Below are 18,462 nucleotides of genomic sequence, written 5' to 3' on the forward strand. Positions count from 1 at the left end.
ATATTCTCCCTGCATCTCGCCGTGCTGTTTGTTTTAAATGGCTCTTAAGTTGACAGGTGGTCAGAGCTGGCTTTCCCCTTGCCCCAAACGTGATGTCTGAGACACCTCTCTGGTGCTGAGCTTTGGTCATCCTCACAGCTAAATCCACTTAAACGCAACCCAATGAGGTCTCCCACTCAGCAGCACACATTAACCTGCAGTAAAAGCTCTCTAGATTAAATGGAAGCCATGACTGAGAAGAGGAGAAAACTGAATGCATTTGGTATCAATGGACACAAACCCATCTTGATCCTTGGGGAATACAATTCTTCATCGATCATACAGATCCAATCAATCAAATATATATACACTTATATTTCAAATAGGCATTATGAGGCATGTTTGAGAGAAAGTAGGACTTGACAACCTTGTTTAAATCAAAGCTGTGATGATTTTTTACATGCATGAATAAGTTTTCTTTTCCTTTTCACCCATGGCAAGAAAGATTTTACATAGTCTAATACGATGTCACTGAGAAGATAAACTTGATGATCTCGTAGTCAATAAAATATTCATCTTTTTCTTTTTTTAAAGCAGCCTCACATTTCAGTCACTAAAATATTAAAATCAGCAGCAGTAAAAGCAGCAAACAGAGTCTATACCAAAATATGATTAGCAACCACATTTAAACCTCCTCTTTCTTAATAACTGGCCACCCGGTATTATAATTGTACGTGACATATAATTAAAAACATACAATAAACACTTGTACATGACCACTTGACTATTATTTGAGAATTGAAATATTTACTGTGAATCTGGTTTGACTTTCTCTGAATTTGTTTGGTACGTCTTAGATCTTAACATATATGAGAAAGAAGGCTTTTGCTAAATGTCAGAACTAAATGAGGTTTTTCTCTCCCTCCTCAACAGGAGAAACATACATTTTGTGTCATCATTTTCATGTATTCTTTCTAATTTTCCTAATTACCCAAGTTTAAATTTGCCTTTACATTATGCCCTGTCCCTTAGCCTAAATGTCAAAGCATTACATATTTACACTGGCTATTGACCTGGGCGGAAAAGATGGAGGGGACACGGCTATCTCTTTATGTAACACATGGAGAGTAATGATTTGCACTCAGATGTGGCTCGGGTAAGGGCCGGACATCTCAGTCTGTTACCTTTAATAGGGCCTGTCTTCGGCGATTAGGGATTGTTGACGGGGGAAGTTGTAGTGCCTAGCACCAGATTGAGCACTCAGTTTCTTTTCCCCGTTTATTACCGCCAGCCCAGTCCATGCTTACTAGAAAGTACAGGCCCACACACACACACTGCTCATTATGTCAAATATCAGATGGTGAAACAAACATTGTCAAGTCACGGGGGAGAGCTTGGCTGCCTTTCCTCCCACGCCTCCCGAAAACTTTTGGGTCTCAGGGCCACACTGGCAGTCACACTCCAGCTCTCTCATCATTACACCCTGGTTCTCAGCGCAGCAGCAGTACTTTCTATCCTGAACCAGGGTGTATTCAAACTAATTAGCCCGTCATCTCTCTTTCTTGTGGCTGCAGTTTTTTTTTTATATATATTTTTTGTGATCAGTTTCTTCCATGTCATTTCTAAAATGGTTCAAAGGCCACCAACTCTTTTCTGTCTGAATTAATCAACAGCGTCCTGTCTTCTCCTGGTAAAAAGGCCAGACCTTGAGCTAATTGTAAAGGGATGGCTCTGTCTCAAAGTCTTTCCTTCCAACAGACAAACAGGCCTAATTGTCTTTTTCGGATCACGGCCCTGGCTGTGACGGTCCACCCATCTCTTCCTCTGTTCCCCATTCCTCTTGAGATCAAAGCCCCAGGTCACGTAGGGCTTATGAAACTTGGCCACTGGAGGTTGTAACGGCCTCACACCTTTGACCTGTGCGTGTACACAAACTTTACAATTGTAACGTAGCAGGCAATGCATACTGAATAGCTATCTTCCTCTGGGCGCTGAAGGCTAAATTAATTTGTATGAATGTCAAGGATAACTAATGGACAGCCTGGACAAATAGTACAATGAGGGCCCCTTTCCTCCAGAGCAATTCAAACGCACACGGCTTATTTGATTATATTTTCCTGCCAAATGCATACACCTCCCCGTATGCAAAAGGGGGACCTAATGGCATACTAATGCACAGTGTTAGCTATTATGCATGAACCGTTTCAGCCTAAGCTACCATGAAAGCCAATCAAACCATAGCCTTCCAAATTCCATGTGCCTTATTTTTCAGAATAGTTTATTCTCCTGAAATCAGCAATTAATTGCGTAGAGTTAATTGCAGACTGAACTGCGGATGACCTGTGTACTGCTCTGTTCCTGCAGCGCGTATGCCCTGAGAGAAGAGTGTAATAGATGTACTACGGAGAAATGATGCACTCAAAGGATTTGCCCGGCCTCTCTTGTGGCAACTAAACCTATGGTTTGATTTTTGAAGATTATGATCGCCCAGAATAAAGAAAAGATACCGAAATCAAAGAATTCAAGGCCATAAAGCCTCACTCCTCAAAGGCATTCTAAGATCTGGAAATTTGACCCAGCTTTGTCACAATCCATCTCACACGGCCATTAACCTGTGGCACATGGCGACCATCTTCCAATCATCTCTTGTCAGGAATCACTCACTTTCCCATCAAACAAAACCATTCCTACACCTTACAATGCACAATTCCGCACGGGAGCAAAGAAATGAAAGCATGCAGTCACATTTCCCTGTGAAAGTGGCCATGGAGTTTGCTACTCATCACATGTGACGGCGGTTGCATAGCCAGCTCCAGCGCACTGGCACGTTCTAGCTGATATGGGCCGGCCCATGTGCGTGCTAGCTCTGGCCTTAATCGGCTATGATTACAGCTAATGGCTGTAATGATGAACATTTTCTCCCCAGCAGGACAGCGCAATTAGGATCACGTGAACTCAGTATCTCCTCAGGTAGTCCCCAAACCCTCTTTCTCTCAGTCTATTTAGTCAAGACAGTGTGTGTGTGTGTCAGAGAGAGTCTGTCTGCGATCACATGGACCCTTGAAATCCTCGAAAGTTTGAGAACTTGAGAAAATCCTTTGGAAGATAAACATGGGTCATTGAAAGTGCTTGAATTAATATATTTTGCGCAATAATCTAAATTGTAGTTCTTTTGATATTCTTTTTATCCTTAATGTTAGTAACTGGTCTTCTTGCCACTGTCTGCATATGTGTCTCTTGTCGTTTCTCAGCTCTTTAGCTCCTGAATAAGTCTGCGTCTCTATGACACTTTCCAATATATTGTTTTGCTGTGATGTTCGAGATGACAAAAGTGTTGTATCAGTGATTAACCATGATCCATCTCCCAAACTATGCTGTGTGGATTCTTTGGTCTTTATTATCGTGCATGTAACATTATATGCTTTACTTTGATAATGTGATAAATTAATTAAAGTGACACTCTTTTGCTGCAGAATGTTGCTTTAAAGGTGACATATTATGCTCATATTCAGGTTCATACTTTTAATTACTACTTGAAAAGGTTTACATGCTCTTTTGTTCAGAAAAGGCATCAGTGTTCTCATACTGCCCATTCCTGCAGCTCCTCTCTTCACCCTGTGTCTAAAAGGCCTGGATTTCTTTTAGCCCCTCCTCCTCCTCTCGATAAACCCCATTCTCCTCTGGTTGGCCAACTGTCCCAGTCTGTTGTGATTGGTCAACAAATTTCAAAAAATGTGTTGGAAATGTCACGCCCCTTCACCAGAAAAGTGGGGATTCTCAGATTGCAGGCGGGGAGAGTCCAACAGTGACATCACAGTGGGAGAGAAATCTGAACCAGTCGTTCAGAGCCAGGCTGTAGGGTTTAGCCAGCTCACAAAAAAAACTACAGGGTGGTCTTTTTTCACAGCTTGTGGGCCGGCAGGCTCTGCAGATACACATATTTATTGGCAAAAACACATAAAATGGGGTTTTGGCATAATATGTCACCTTTAAAAATCAAATTTACCATAACCATCATATTGATGTTAAACTGACATTAACTTTTTCCAGAAACCCACTTAGTGCGATCTAATACAAGAGCTTTGCATTAAATCCTTCCTTTGTGAGACTGATAATGAGTGTGTCACAGAGGTGTTGATTACATATTCTAACTTTTAAGGCTGTGGGCTATTATGCTGTTGTATTGGATTCTTAAGTGTCTGGTATTTTGTTTTTCTGAACATAAAAATAGCCGTGGACAACATCTTACAAACACATTGGAGGTACACACAGCCTTGCATATTTAAAATCAAGCGTGAAAGATGTGCAAACATGTGCTGTAAGGATTTCTGCTATTTTGTTGATCATACAGTAGATGAATGCATTATTCATCAAACAAGACTTGCCTCGGGTAAAACTCTCCACCCTGAAGCTTTTCAAGTTGTTGTTTTATTTTTTTTGATTTGGTTTTCAACATAGCACTGAAAACCTCAATCACTTAAAAATCACATCTGGCTTTGCAGACACTGTATGTCGCCCTGGGCCAGTTACACCATGCATCTGATTCTGATTGTGCTCAGTTTTAGTCAATTATTGTGTTTCTGGTGAATAGTTCATCCATTTTAGAGTCGACATGCAGCCTTTAACATCAATCGTATATGGATTTTGTTCCTTATAGGCTTGTGGTTGCCATGGTTACTGGCATCCTAAGGTCCTATAGTAGAGGATGTGCATTTTACACAAAGAAATAAGGTTTTGGGATTTACTCTCAGCTGTATCTCTTTCTTGATTCAGACGCCTGTGCAAATTAAAGAGCGCGCGCACACACACATGCACCGTGTACTCGTCAAATCAAGGCACGTTTCCATGGAAACTGGAGTCGAATAAAGAGATTGCCTTAATCACTTGATAAGTAGTACAAACTCTGCTGTACTCTGGCCAAAAGACATTCTCTTTCCGACGTGATTTCAAATTCGTTATGTGGAAATGTAAGGCCATTTCATTCTATTAGCCAGAGTTATACATGGTGACACCAGGGACAGCTCTCCAATATGTTGTACTTGAGGTTAATTAAAAATGTAATGGTCAAGCCTGTATTTCTAATAGAGCTGACAGGAGCTCATAATTCATTCAGATTGATTAGATATAAAACCACTGGTCTGTATAACCAGTAGTCAGAGATGACTGTACGGAACAATTATCCCTGAATCATTGCTGACGATGCCTCTTGCTCTGTTTGGAACGTGAAAGGAAATCTTAAGGAAGCAGCAAGGGCTTGTTGAATCTTTTCACCATTATTATCTTCTGTAAGAGTGTGGGCGTTTCATTAGAGATAATCAAAGAACCTGCAAATGTTGGCTTGTGATTTATTATACAGTAATAATTAGAGCTGAACAATTTGAGGAAGATATGTTGCTTTGTCTGACCAACAATGTGATTGCGATTATGTTTCTTTAGATGAAACCCCAGGCCTGAATTAATAAGCTTGTGTTCTTTCTACATTTATATATTATTGTAAAACAAACAAGAATATTAGATAAATCTTATAATTCACAGTTTGATCTATGCTGATCTGTTTGAATGCAGCTTTAGTTTCTTGAGTTTGTCCATCCGATCAATTAAAGTAAAGGCGACTGTTGTCGTCGTTCTCCGTGCTACTGCAAAACATGAGCCAAGCTGAATAGATCAGCAGGACACCAATCCACAAGGGGAGTAACGCTGCATGTAGGAGCTTTTTGGATTTGACGGACAGACGGAAAATGTTTGGATAAAGATGACTTTGTAAAAATAACCTTGCTTAGCTCTTCACTACATAGAACCAACTACTACAGCGGCACCTTGAATTGACTGTATATCAATTCTACATCATAGTATAGCATGCGTGGGGTCTACTTTGATTGAAGTTTGAATTCTTTTGAGTGTGATCTTTTGAAAAAGTGTGAGTCAGCAGTTGCTTGTTTTGGACGCGTTTCCAGTTTTCTTGTTTAAAGCAAAAAGTCAACTGTGAACTTTTTTCCCAGACAAAAAAATGCACCACTTTTATTTCACATTTACCGAGACGGGGCATTAGTGTTGGACCTTACATTACAACTAATATTCAGATATAATGATGGAGTTTAAAAACCCTGTTATACTTACTGATTATGGCTAAGTTGGTCATTAATGGTCATCATGACAAACTGCTGGTAGATTAAATCCCATTCTGCGAAGTAATTGAATGATATTACATAGTACATTACTGAGAATTCACCACTTAGACCTCTGGGATCTTATCCCTTGCATTGTTAATATAAAATTGTGAAGGTGACAAATGTGATTTACTGCTTTATATCGTTGCACAAAAAAACAATACGTGATTGATGCGAGAGCTTCAGCTTCTCTTTACCCATCACTAAGACAACTACACAGGCTCTATCTGTGTTTCCAATCCCGTTCCCAGAGGCAATGCTCTGATGTGGTTGAAGTGAAGAATTATCTCGGTGGGAAAGAATGGGCACCCGCCTTACTGTTCTTGGATTTCAGTGCATGTTTTTTCCCTTTTTATTCTGTTTTTTTTATCTGCATTAAAAGTAATAGTAGATAAAAGTAGATCAATTAAAATAGTTTTATTTCTCACATTTACTAAGTTCTCGGAGCCTTTTCCGAAATGGATAATGACCTCGATGTGCATCAATTTAACAGAAGATAATAAGCTCACATACAGGCTGGGGATGATTCTGCATATTTGTTCAATTTATTTATTAGAACAAGATGTTATAGAAGAGAGAGACAAACCACTCGAAGAAATGGAAAAGTCCCCAATTTTTTGACTGTAAATTCCTTTCGAATTATTCCATTATAATTGTCTTGTGGATATAACCGGTTTTATTCTGGAAAAAAAGTTCATTGTTTGTCTGATAAATCAGAGGATGAGACTGTGTAGGCTAATATTAATAATAGTATGCTCTATTTTCCTAAAGGCAAAGAAGAAACAACTATTTTTTTCATGTAATCACTGCTGAACACATTTCCTTATGTGTCACTATGATTTAGTCCTTGCCATCCCCTGAGCAGAGTGATATGCTGAGTCATGACGAGCACATCTTCAGTCAAATCTTATTTTGGGAAAAGTTATAATTTTCCCTTATACGCAGTCCCCAGTCCCTCGTATCAACGTGAAAAAATAACCAGAGAAAAAGACATCTGAGCTTCCTTGGCTGAGCCCCATGAAGTCTGAATTGTTATTATGCAGATGTGACCGTGCGGTAGCACCGCGGTCATTGATCTGAGAGCAGCGAAGCACCAATACACTGGCGCTTTGCGTGATTTATTTAATGGTGAAATTATGGGTGAGATTACGGGTAAGAGTGGACAAATGCAGCAACAGTTGATTAAAACAAAAGCTGTCATTCAATCAAGACATGAAATGCATCTGCAGAACTTGACCTGCTAGGGGCTGTTATGTGAAGAAGACGGAGAAGGAAAACATCCTCTGCTTATTGGCTGGATCCTATGAATAACAAATTAATACAGAAACAAAATTATGCAAAGAAATGAATCTGTCTGTCTTCATTTGGAGTGAGATATAAAGCGGGGAAAAAACATCCAGATCTGCTTTTCAGCTGAAAAACAGAGGTGATTCTTATGGACGGGCTTTATGTAGATAAATAATGATTATTGATGATGCTCCTCTGCCTTTCTCAACAATCTGCTTTCGATCTTTAGTTTGTCGATCAGTCATTTATTCGCTGCATCCAGTCTTGTTAATGGAACAGATAAAGTCCTGTTGAATCCAATTTCATAATGGATGAATTTCAACATAGTCAACATACAGTATAATGAGTTGAACTGCTAAACACTAAATTACTACCTATATTATTTACTTTTGTATGCCGATAAAGGAAGGTGAGTTTCAGTTTTGACGAAATATACCAGATCTTGCAAAATGTCTCCTAATGGTCAGAGACTAAATAAGATTTATCTTGTAAAAATCTACAGAGAAATTGAGAACGTATCCTAAATATGTAAATTTCAGGAAGGAAGCAGTTGATGGTGTTAAAAAAAATTCTGATTATTGTTTACATTTAGAGAAAATTCAATCGTAATCTCAGGTTATGAAATCAAAATGGCAATTTACTGTATTTGAAGTGTGTGTCAATTTGAATTTGTTAACTATGTTCTACCGTCACACCATGATAACATATTTTTTCCTTAAGGTGAATATTTAGATATCAATGTAGAAAGACTGTGTTCAGTAGCTCATTTAAATTCATCCTCCTATTGTTTTCCACTCATCATACAGCAACAGCAAAACATGAATAACACTAGAAAAGCACTGAGTAGAGCGCCTACCTCCCCGGAGGACAAACAATTCTATACAATTCAGTAGGGCTGAACGATTAATCGCATCTGCGATAATATCGCGATATGATAAAACGCAATTTTCTAATCGCAGGGGGCGCGATTACGCTGGTCACCTGATACGCGAGCGAGTGGAGCGCTCGGTGCAAAGAAAAGACAGCAGTCACGCTGCACTTGACGAACACCACGACTATTCCCTCGTTAAAGAGAAAGGCCGCTTACGTAGAGGGAGCTCTCGCCCCTTCTCGTATTCAACACATGTCGCTCTCTGTCAGTGTGTGTGTGCGCACGCGCGCTAATTATGATCGCAATCGCAATATCTGTTAAAAAAATCGCTATTCGATATTTTCCCCAAATCGTTCAGCCCTACAATTCAGTCAGATATGGATTATCATCATAGATATCAACATCTTAAAAATAAAAAAGAATTCTAATAATAACTATGCATTTTTTTCCTGAAAAATTGGGGAAAGCTATTTCACAATGATAAGGAAAGTGACCATAAAAAAAAATCCTGGATCCGTCCCTTTAACTGGATCCGCAACCAAATCACGATGGGTTCTTCTCTGGTCCACACCCCATCCTTCCTCCTGGTCTGGTAGGTAACGAATGACCCACAGCAGTAAAACACAAGGACAGAGACTGTCCTGCTGCTGGTCACCACGAGCGCAGCACCCTCAGCATCAAGACATGAGCCCGAGATAAACGGATGAAAAATATAGGAGCCAACCATGGCTGCCCTTGGCATCTTTGAGATAATTTACCTTTTTGTCACTCCTCAGAATTTCCCCAAGAGAGAAAACATATCTCATACTACTTAAAATAAAATCCTCTCCCAGGGGTTTTTCAAAGTCTGAAGGGCATTCTGAAGACTTTTTTTTTTGCTATTTTTGTCTGGCTAAAAATACAGACATATGAATCAGGTGACGGACGTTTTTCCTTTACAAATTCAGCCTAACAGCTTGAAATGTGTTAGTCACCGAGCACAAGCTTTAGAGAATATTTATATAACTATATATATATATATATATTATTTTTCATGTAAACGTATTTACTATCGCCAGCCACCTAAAGTTGTAAAATTTTGGTAAAATTGACCGCAGTTGCCTGGTGCTTTTCTCGTCTGTGGACCACACACGCAAACAATGTACGTCTCATTCACACTTCACACACACACATTCACACACTGATAACGCAGCATCAAGAAGAGTTAGGGGCTCAGTGTCTCGCCCAAGGACAAGTCGACACACTCTTGATGAGCCGAGGATCGATCGATCGACCTCCCGGGGCTACGTACACACTGATACGTTTTTCACTTTTAACGTGCATCACTTTTTGCTCTGTTTACGCCCGGCGTCCGCACGCCTCTGGAGTCTTCAGCCCCTTAAAACGTAGAACTTTGGAAACGCTGCTGGCCCCATTTTGGCCTCAAAACCCCAGGGCTGCGTTTTAGTATGGACAGGCAGGGAGGAAACAATCGCTGATGCTTCTACTTTCCGACATGAGCTGAAGTCCGGACACTTTACTGTATGTGAGAACACAAGTGTCTGCAAATGTTGCTCCGGACATTGTCCAAAACCCTGGTACAACCTCCGTAGAATGTCCGAGGCAGCCCATGTGAGAATACAGCAGGAAAATCTCCAGGGGATTTACAGTGAGCGAGTGGGCGCCAGGATGACTGTAAACAAAATGCAGCAGAGTTATCATCCACCTCCTGCTGCTCTATACCCGGAAGGCGGAAGCCACAGAATGTTCTGGAGATTTTCTGTCGGACTCTGACAATCTCATGCTGCGTTCGTCACATGTGAATGGCAAAGTCTGGAAATTGGCTGGCCGCAATTTTGTGGACATTTTCCGAAGTTCATGTCTGAAAACAGCTACAGTCTCCCGCGTTCACCTTCTGATTGGTTCTCATCCGTCACAACTCCCAAGACCAGTGGTGAATACAAAACATTGCTAAAAAATAACTATGAATCACAATAAACAGAATATTTTAAAATGGATGGGAATTATGCAAGCCTCAAGGCACAAACTCATGCGAGTGCTTTAATTCCTCCCTCGTTAATTTTTTTTTTGCACCTGTATATTTTTTAATACCTACCATGTCAAGATAATGAAAAATTAAACCATTTAACCGTTATTTGTGTATATTTGTCACACTGTGTTCTGAGGCCCCAAAGCACGTTATGGATCGTTTTGAGCAGAGATGGGTTTGACATTTCATTTTAAGTAACAGCCAGAATAATATAATATAATATAGATTTCTTTTGGGTTGCATTTCATCGCATTATGCTGTAAACCTCTCCATCCCAAGCCCTCCTCCTGCCTCTGCAAAATTTGTGAATGTGTGTACTTAATAAACCAAAGACAAGCGAAGGGATGGGAAAATATTTTATTAACCTCCTTCACAAACGTAAGGATATAAACCCGGCTACTATTAACCTGCACTCCGTGGCAGCTGTGTCTGAATAGCTTTATTCGGTGGAAATTCTGTCAAACTCAGTTTAAGAAAGCCGCCTGGAGACTGAGGTTATACGTCTACCCGACAATTGGTTGTTTTGATTGGTATTAGGCCGACAGCGCTGTCAGACTCAGGGATATAAAAGAGAATCCAGAATCATAATCCCACTTTTACAAGATTTTAAGTTGTTGGAAGTCCTGGTGATTCTCTAAACTTTGCTCACATGCAGACACCTCAGAGGATGTGGACTACGCTGGGCCTCTAGAGCACTCACCACAGGGCTTCAACCGCCTGCGCTTTGATGTGTGGTTAGATGGGGAGACGTACGAGAGAGGAAGAGAGACACGGTGAGGGATCAGGCAAGAATGAAGTTCAAGGCCGAGTTGGTTTGAATTTAAAATTTCAAGCTGAAAGAGCGGCTTTTCAAAGTTAAGAAGAGCAGCGGCAGAGAGTCACTGGAGATGGCGTCAGCATTCAGGAGGACTAATCACGCCAAAGGTGGGTTTTTATAAACCTTTGAATTATTGATCTTCAACAACCAACCCTGAACACAATGAAAACAAGGACAGCATATACAGTAAATCATGCATCAGGCCTAACCCACATGGTTCTTGTCCGTGTTTGGTTCAGTGTGGATGGTGATGCAAAGACGGTATATCGACGATGGAGGTTCATGAAACATCAAAATCCCTTTCCTTATAAAAGAAAAAGTTATAAGCCAAACTAAATCAATCTCTCTTTTATGCAAGTGCATTAAATAAACTTACACACACTAATGATAAATCAGAAAGCAGGCAGAGTGCAGTATTCATAGATTCTTCGGGTATCTATTGAGAATCTAGAATGTTGTGGATCCTCCTGTGATAGAATTATGGTATCGAGAGACCTTTTCTATTTAAACATATAATGCATAATGGCTTGGTATACATTGATTATAGGAGCACTGAGGAATAATGCATGAGCAACATGGCCCTCCCTACTTTGCAAGTGAGCCTATATGTTCCAATCACTCACATTTGTAGCAATATGTCACTACCAGCGGTCGGACGGGGCCCGCCAAGCTCCCCAGACGGGAAATATGAGGATGGTGATTTTATTTAACAGCTCATTTAGCATTCATGTGTAGTACCTTTAGCCCAGGTTGCTAATGGCCTGTATCCCCCAAGATTTGTCAGAAGATGTATGAAAATGCAAATATGTCAGCAGGAAGTGCACCCAGCTCTCTCAGCACGCAGACAGATTTGATAGCATTGCAGTAAAAAGTTGGAGCTCAAGCGGGAGTCCTAAGCTGTGTAGCACTGAGCTGCTGGATAACACCTCATCCAGTTCAGGGCTGGATCTGCAATAACACTATCATAGCAATGTCAGGGGAAAAAACTGAGCACCAATTAAACTTTGTGAATGTTTATGACTGTTCTCATTACGTGTCATTTGGTTAATAATGGTCACCTTCGATGCAGAGGTTACACTCCCCTGTAGCAGTTCTGTTATGGCGTATAGATATTAATCAAGAAGCCATAGTTTATCACGGCAGGCTTTAATAGTAATGCCGTCAAATGTTATTATGATGGTGTTTCTCTGAAGTAAAAATTTTGAAAAGACAGATTTTCAAAGCCTCATTATAGATCTATAATAGGGCTGCAATTAACGATTTCTTTCATTATCAATTAATGTCTTGATTATTTTCTCGATTAGCTGTTTGGTCCATAAAAGTTCATAAAATTGTGAAAAATGGTGATTGTGTTCCCCAAAACCCAAGATGATGTTTTGTTTTGTCCACTCTCCAAAGATATTTAGTTTACTGTCATAAAGGAGAAAAGAAAACAGAAAATATCCCCGTTTAAAAAGCTGAAATCTGAGAATTTTGACTTTTCTCTCATAAAATCTACTTGAACCGATTAATCGATTATCAAAATAGTTGGCGATTAATTTAGTAGTCAATTACTTATCGATTAATCGATTAACTGTTGCAGCTCTAATCTATAATAGCAAGATAATAAACTGTCAAACGTGCTGGCGAGTTTACCTACATTACTCAACTATGACCGGCCGCACGGTCAAATGTTAGACTGACTTTGAGTAGTTTTATCATGTTGAGAATATTAGGCAGCAAGTAGCCAAACATCAAGCTAAGCAGACGACAGCATGGATGCCGTCTGTTGTAATTGCCGTGGCATTACTGCATGCCTTTTTTGAATTTGTCCTGGAGCTCTCTCTCCACAGAGTGAATATCCGTCTTGTTTTATCTCCCCTTTTCATCACTCTCCTTCTTCACCAGCTTTTTGTTTCTCCATCAACGGGGTTCTTTTTTCTCCTGCGAGGTCGTTTTTTGTCAATGCAGCTGTTCCGCTGTCTGTCATTTTCATCACTGGGTATAGATGACAGGAAAACGCTCCCTTTTGGTTACTCATTGGGCGACAAAGTTCCTTTGTGCCATAAATCAGGTGGTCATTCTTCTGCGAAAACTGCTTCCCGGTGGCCAACAGAAAATCACATGGTGATAGCAAGACTCATAGTGGACCACTAAAGTGCGGATGGTGTCGTTTTTCTGTTCGCCATCACACTGTACAATCAGTTTTTAAAGCGTAATCTTTGTGAATTTCAGCAGGATTATGTGAACTGTGAGTGACTCACTTTGACTCATGCTGCACTACACACCTATGGTAAAGATTATTTGTAGATTTAAAAAGAAATATGTATTTACATTTTTTTTTTTTAATCTGGCTACATTGTGGCTCAAATCACCTCCAGAGGTGTGTTTCTATCCATATCAATTGCTTCGTATCTGAAATTGCCCTTGCCTTTTTGATATCATAACATTTGTGTGAATGTGGAATTATTAACTCATAGATTATGCATTTAATGCATAGCCATTTCCCCCACACCCCCAAAAAAGTATATTTCCTTTGTACAATGGACCCTTTGAAATGTTTGATAATGTACAATAATTGATACTGACAGAGTTTTGCCTTTGTTTTCTCTGGATTAGAGTGTGTTTATTTATGTTTTTCATGAAAAGTCACAAAGTAACCTTCCAGAGAACTTTGAAGCACAGTTGTTTGTGGGTTGTATTATCCTTTCAGGACCAACAAATCCCCACGCCCATGCACACACGCATGTATGTGCACTAACTCGCAGCCGTGTCCGCCCCGGTCAGACGCAGCCGATAAGTCAGTAAAGCTGAAAACGTACCGTTCTTTCACTATTTGCATCCGTAACAATCCACTTAATTACATCTCTCTCCCTGTCCATAATCTCCTTCCTGCCAACGGGCTGTGTTCATGACTTTTCCTTTTCCTGTGTAGGGTGAGCTGCACACATACAACGGCTGCATAAGCACAGGGGGCTGAACAAATGGAGGAGGCCATTGCTCCCCTGTCTGACATTTAGTTTACCGAGGGTTCCTATTGGTTTGCCATCTTACTGTAGTTTGAATTGGGCTACATCCATGCTACTACTACTTCGTTTGAAAACGGCATTTTCAACCGAAACAATCTCCGTCCAGACGAGCATTTCGGCTCCGCATTAATTCCGTCCATACTAACGCCTGAAAACGCATAGCACGTGACGTACACCGTCTGAGCATATGCATTCCGTACAGTAAACATGAAGCATATAATCTACTCTGCAGTCGGTTACTTGGTCACAGAAAATACTAAGAACGAAAGACAACAATGGTGAAAAGTACGAGCAGGGATTTCTTCTCTTGGAGCGACGACAAGTTGGAGCTGGTACTTAAAGTGAGTGTTTACAGCGTTTTGCATTCACCGCTGGTGGTCGAGTCGTGACCGCGGATGCAGGTGATTGCCTCATCGTTTCCAAACGTCTCCGTTTTTTGCCCGTCCAGACTTTAATGAAGTTTTTCAAACTATAACCTGGCGAGCAGCATTTCCAAACATCTCCATTTTAAGTGCCACCCCCCCCCCCCCAGGCGTAAACGCAGCAGCCCTAGCTTTATGTTTAGGCTTCCCCAGCTGTTGCATTACATTACATTTCATTAAGCCGACGCTGTTGTCCAAAGCGACTTACAATAAGTGCATTCAACTTTGAATTTCCCAAAATGCAAGAATCATGAGAGTACATAAAAAATGGATCAATTAAGCTCAGCTCTGACCAGAAACGATACAAACCACACTGGTTTGTTTAGGACAGCGAAAACTGGAAGGGAAACCACTCCTGGGCTTTCATTAGTGTCATCAGTGAGTGTTGTAATATGCGGACGTCCACTGTCAGTTCCAGTCTTCTTGTCAGCAGATGTCGGCTGGATCACTGCCAAGCCCATCTCTAACAAGTGTGTGTTTCCATTCCCCTGTACAGAGCAAAAATATTGTCAGGTGCTCCAATGGAAAAGAGGCTCCGCCTCTGACAGTCCTACCAATATAATCACCATTGTTTTTCAGTTAGTACACATGTACGACTCTATCACACTGTGGTATGAATCGCAGCTTCCACTGCCGTCCAACAGTTAAGGAGGAACAATTCTCCCAGGAGGATCACTTCATCGTCTGTTAACTGCACGAAACGGCCGTGTAGTCACACTGAGACCCACAAGTTGACACGGCCAAGTTCCTCTGAGTGACGGTTCAAAAAGTCCGATATTTAATGACTCCTTTAAGGTGAGAGAGTGAAAACGCACGAGTACGAGTGCAGCACTTGACCAGATTGCAGGGCTTCCCACGGTTCTCACTAGCTGGGAGCACTCTGTGGGAGGTATATTAATCACTAAAGCTCAGTGTTGCTGCAGCCACACAGGGACACAAAATCCTCCTTTGCTTTCATACTGAGCCCGACTAGGTAGTTTTTATAGGAGTCGGCCTTTTAGTGACACAAGGAGTGTTGTTATCGACACGGTGCTCAGAGTGTGCGTGTGTGTGTGTGTGTGTGTGCGTGTGCGTGTGTGTGTGTGTGTGTGTGTGCGTGTGTGTACGTGTTTAAAGTTCAGGCTCTGCCTCAGGTTTGTGAGGTTTAAACCTTTTTCCTTCTTGTGTGGCAGAATCTCGTCTAAGATAAACACCTTCCCCCCTGACAGACTCCACACGTTGTTGTATCACACCCCGAGTTCTCAAAGTGAGAAGCTCGTAAGGAGGAGATGAGCAGTGCGATGATGTTTAACGGCTCATTTTAGCCTTTTAGTGTCAAAGCGACATTTTACTCTGAAGATTCGCTGCTGAGTGGACAGAACCGTCCACCCACTGCTGGCCAACACTTTTATTACATTTTTTCTCCATTTGAACACAACTCCGCTGGAAGTGCAGTGATGTTGAGAAAGACGTTTAACTTCTCTCAACAGAAACTAATCTTTGCAGCTCGTTCGTCTCGTGCGATTCCCCCGTGTGGTTAAGCGAGTTTGCTCAGAAGTTGGAGTCAAATCTGCCAACTTTTGGCTGTAAAATGTTCACAGCTGAAAAGGCTGGTCTAAAAATAACCCTTACGTTTCTTTTCTCCTTTTTTTTGTGTCTTCTCTTCCACTTGTTTTGTCAAGTGGGAGGACAGCTAACTCTTTCTTTTTTTTCCCCCCCAATGCCCGGGCATGGCCTCTGAGTTGGGAGCTTGCTCAACTTGATCCGCTTTTTTCATTCCCACTGCTTGCCAATTTTCCTGACAACTGAAGCAGAATGCAGGGGGGGGGGGGGGGGGCTGACGCGAAGGCATGATAGTCAGTCTCTGCCGATTGTAACGGCTGCCCTCCCCCTTTAAGCCCCTCACCCCCACCCCCCCTGTACTCCTCCCCCTAGCCTTACCAGAACAGGGTTTATCATCTGTGATAAAGTACCCATGGTCTGGGAGGAATCAGCCCTGGATGTTTATTACATTAGGTCAGTGCGTACTAATGGAGAAACTCCTACAGACCATGTCATCGCCACAGGGCAACAGGGTAGCGGATAGAAAACAGTATTACTTTCGTCCGTCTCTCCCTCCCTCCTCTCTGTTCCTCTTTTTCTATTTCACGCGGACAGACACGCTGGAAAAGGTCATAACTTTAAAAAAAAAAAAACCACAGTCATACGAAGTTCATCTGACTAAGTCATTTGACGATAAAAAAAAAGAAATTATAGATTTCGTCTCCCTGCCTCGCATACGCTGCTCTGTCAGATCCCATTTATTTGGCAGGGAAGGAAAACAAGTCGGCAAAATTTGTGTTCAGCACGTGATTGTGTGTGTGTGTGTGTGTGTGTGTGTGTGTGTGTGTGTGTGTGTGTGCGTGTGTGTGTATTTCTGATGTGAGGTCCTTACACCATATGCTCTTGGTGTAACAAATGTACAAACAGATTAGGTTTGGGCGTAGATTTTACACATTTTACTGTCACTTTTTTTTAATATTAACTTTAATGTTATTTCTAAAATCTGATTGTATGATTTCATTGGGTTTTCATCACTTTATGTCAACAATATAGGCCTGAAGATTGTCTGCAATACATTTGATATTGCTTTTCAGCCTCCTTTTAAATCTTTATCTTGGTGTTGCCCAGAATTTCCACTGTAACAACAAAGCCGTTAATAAGCTATTGAGACAATAAAGTCTGACATCTTGTTTTCAGCATCAACAACAAAAAGAATACTAGAAATATACACATTTGTTCAAAACCTGGTGCTAATAAAGATTAATTGCGATGTCCAAATGTCACATTGTGATCACACGATTGCCAAAAGCCTTATGGTGAGTTTTAAGGAGTGTTTTTTCAAGAGATGTGGCATTGTCTCCGAGACATTCGCACCAAATCCTGCTTGCGGAATGAAGCAGCACATGCACAAAATGTGCAATATTTTTCTCGGCTTGAGAAGCTGCAACATCTGGTCACAGCATCCATGTGTGGAAATAGTGTACAAGTAACAAGTTCATGCTCTTTAATTCTGCCGTAGACTGATGCGTGTTTGCACTGAAAGCTGGTTCCTGACTTCAATATTCTGATGATGACTTCACTCTGACTTGCACTGTTCAGGTGTCTTAGAACGTCTCAGCTGCCAACTCACCTGAGGCCCACAATTAGCATGGAGCAGCTGCTCGGTTTTCTGTGCCGTAGCTGTTCACACTCTGTGGGCAGACTGTCAGCCTCGGAAGAGGAGCCACACAGAGAGATAAGCCCGTCTCCTCTCCTTCCCAGCTTCAGTCTTTTTCACGCTTTGTGCTGGATCTGCTAATGCATGCAGAGCAATGCACCTTCTACTTTCATGCTGTATGCTAAGTGGCAGCCGTACGTCCTGGAGCATGCAGCGCATTAAAGTGACTCATTCATTTTCATCAGCGTGCCAATCGGATGGGAACCGCACTTCAGTTCTTAACTGCTTGTTGAACCCCCGTTAAAACCGGGCAGGCACTGGCCCATAGGTAACCCTGGCCAGCGCCACATCAAGGGGCCGCGGTGGCACCGTTAATGAGAGACGAGCTGTGTGTGATGTGAATCATAGAGCGCTGCGCCATGCTGTGCTGAGCGCGCAGCGTTTTAATGATTATTAAAGTCAGACAAGGCCTGGACAGATGGTTTCTCTCGAGGCCTTCCCTGTTAGGAGCAACTGTGACAAGTGAAACCAGTTACCTTAAATGATCTGTTCTCCCATATAACCACCCCAAAATCATAACCATTATAAAGGAGTGCAGGATGGCAGATGGAGAAGTTAGATAAATGTTCCTCTTGCTGAATACAGCCCAAGCTTTTATAATGTGTGACATTTCCCTGAGAAATTAGAATCCATTTGGAAAGTAG

This window comes from Scophthalmus maximus, chromosome 5 (assembly GCF_022379125.1).
Source record: "Scophthalmus maximus strain ysfricsl-2021 chromosome 5, ASM2237912v1, whole genome shotgun sequence".
NCBI classification, from domain to species: domain Eukaryota; kingdom Metazoa; phylum Chordata; class Actinopteri; order Pleuronectiformes; family Scophthalmidae; genus Scophthalmus; species Scophthalmus maximus.